Consider the following 2,915-nt stretch of genomic DNA (forward strand, 5'->3'; position numbering starts at 1 on the left):
TGTGTGTGTGTGTGTGTGTGTGTGTGTGTGTGTGTGTGTAAGGTGTATCTCTTGCAGACAGCATATTGAAGGATCTTCTTTTCTTATCCATTCTGCCACTCTCCATCTCTTAACTTGTGCATTTCATCCACTTACATTCAGTGTAATTATCAATAGGTATGGATTAATTGATGTCATTATGTTTGCTTTTCTGTGATGTTGCTGGTTTCTTTGTTCTGCATGTCTTCCTGTGCTGAGTATATACATATACACACTATAAAATTCTTCCATTTGCCTGTTCCATGAAATTTCATTTCCCCTTTTCTTCAAAAAAGACAATATGCAGAGAAGTTAGTGTAGGTGGTTTTAGTTTGTCTTTGATTCAGCATCCAGTTAGGTATCAGTATATTTCCTTTCCCTTTCACAAAGATTTGTTAGTGATCCACATTTTACTTTGTTTCCTTTTTATTATAACTCCTCTGGACACAATTCTGAACTTAGTCTACTTGTCTAGCCTAAGAAATCCTCCCCGCCCAATTTAAGAGTCTGAATGATGCCCATCCAAGTACTAACCAAGCCCGACTCTGCTAAGCTTCTGAGATCAGATAAGATCAGGTGCATTCAGGGTAGTATGATCCAGATCAGTCATGAGGAACAATGCTGTCTGTGACAGGATGATATCCATGCACCTACAGGGAAGCCCATTAGGACCACTATTATTCAAATTTATGCACCAAACACTAAAGCCAGTGAGGATGAAATAGAAGAATTCTTCCAACTTCTTCAATCTGAAATTGATAAAACATGCAATCAAGATATATTGATCATTACTGGTGATTGGAATGCAAAGGTAGGGAGCAAAGAGGAAAGATAGTAGTTGGAAAATATGACCTTGGTGATAGAAATGTTGCTTGAGAATGCATGATAGAATTCTGCAAAACCAATGATATGTTCATTTCAAAAACCTTCTTTAGACAGTATAAGAGACGACTATACACATGGACCTCACTAGATGGAATATGTAGTAATCAAATTGAATGCATCTGCAGAAAGAGACGATGGAAAAGCTCCATATCATTAGTCAAAACAAAGCCAGGGGCAGACCATGAATTGTTGTTAGGTGCCATTGAGTTGGTACCAACCCATAGTGACCTTATGCACAGCAGAACAAAACACTGCCTGATCCTGGGCCAACCTCACTAATGTTGCCACGCTTGAGACCATTGATGCGGCTATTTGCCCAATCCATATCGTAGAGACCATCAATTATTCATATGCAAATTCAAACTGAAGCTAAAGAAAATGAAAACAAGTCCAGAGAGCCAAAATATGACCTTGAATATATCCTACCTGAATTTAGAGATCATCTAAAGAACAGATTTGATACATTAAACACTAAAGACCAAAGACCAGAAGAGTTGTGGGATGACATCAAGGTCATCATATATAAAGAAAGCAAAAAGACATTTAGAGGACAAGAAAGAAGGAAAAGACAAAAATGGATGTCAGAAGAGACATTGAAACTTGCTCTCCAGCGTAGAGATGCTAAAGCAAATGGAAGAAATGAGGCGATCCAAAAGCTGAACAGAAAATTTCAAAGATCAGCTCGAGAATATAAAGCCAAATATTACAACAAAATGTGTAAAGATCTGGAATCAGAAAACAAAAAAGGAAGAACACACATAGCATTTCTCAAGCTGGGGGAACTGAAGAAATAATTCAAGCCTTGACTTTTGTTATTGAACAATTCTCTGAGCAAATTATTGAATGATTCAGAAAGCATCAAGAGAAGATGGAAGGAATACACAGAGTCACTGTACCAAAAGGAAATGGTTAATGTTCAACCATTTCAAGAGGTAGCATATGATCAAGAGCCAATGACACTGAAAGAGGAAGTCGAAGTTGCATTGAAGGAATTGGCAAAGAACAAGGCATCAAGAAATGATAGAATAAAATTTGAAATCTTTCAAGAAAGTGAGGTGACACAGGAGGCACTCACTCATCTCTGCCAAGAAATTTGGAAGATGACTATCTTCCTGACTGATTGGAAGAGATCCGTATTTGTGCCTTTCCAAAGAGAGGTGACCCAATGGAATGTGGAAATCATCAGAGAATATGTTTAATATCCCATACAAGTAAAGCTTTACTACAGGTAATACAGAAACGGCTGCAAACATACATTGACAGAGAACTTCCAGAGGTACAAGCCGGATTCAGAAGAGGCCGTGGAATGGGGATATCATTATTGATGTCTGATGGATCTTGGCTGAAAGCAGAGAATATCAGAAAGATGTTTTCCTGTGCTGCATTGATTATGCAAAGGCTTTTGATTGTGTGGATCATAACAAGCTATGGACAACATTGCGAAGTATGAGTATTCTGGAATACTTAATTGTGTTCATGAGGAATCTGTACATGGACCAAGAGGCAGTTGCTTGAAAAGAACATTTTAAACCCTGAATTGTTTAAAATTAAGAAAGGTGTGCTTCAGGCTTGTATTCTTTCACCATACTTATTCAACCTGTATGTTGAGCAAATAATCTGATGAGAAGCTGGGTTATATGAAGAAAAACATGGCATCAGGATTGGAATAAGACTTATTAACAACCTGTGATACGCAGACGATACAACCTAGCTTGCTGAAAATGAAGAGGACTTCAAACATTTACTGATGAAGACCAAAGAGCACAGCCTTTGGTATGGATTGCATGTCAATGTAAAGAAAACAAAAATCTTACCCCTGGACCAATAAACATCATTCTTATCAACAGAGAAAAGATTGAAGTTGTCAATCTTTCTTCTTTCTTCTTGGATCAACTATCAACACTTGTGGAAGCAGTAGTCAAGAGATCAGACGACATCTTGCATTGGGCAAATCTGCTGCACAGGAACTTTTTAAAGTATTGAAGAGCAAAGCTGTCAGCTTGAGGACTAAG

The 2,915-nt window shown here is 37.8% G+C and overlaps 1 pseudogene; it reads right to left on the reverse strand.

Annotated features, from left to right (window-relative positions):
- LOC102838606 overlaps positions 1–2,915 on the reverse strand; it is a 5,367-nt pseudogene that overhangs the window by 1,095 nt on the left and 1,357 nt on the right.

This window comes from Chrysochloris asiatica, unplaced genomic scaffold (genome assembly GCF_000296735.1).
Source record: "Chrysochloris asiatica unplaced genomic scaffold, ChrAsi1.0 scaffold00088, whole genome shotgun sequence".
Lineage (NCBI taxonomy): Eukaryota > Metazoa > Chordata > Mammalia > Afrosoricida > Chrysochloridae > Chrysochloris > Chrysochloris asiatica.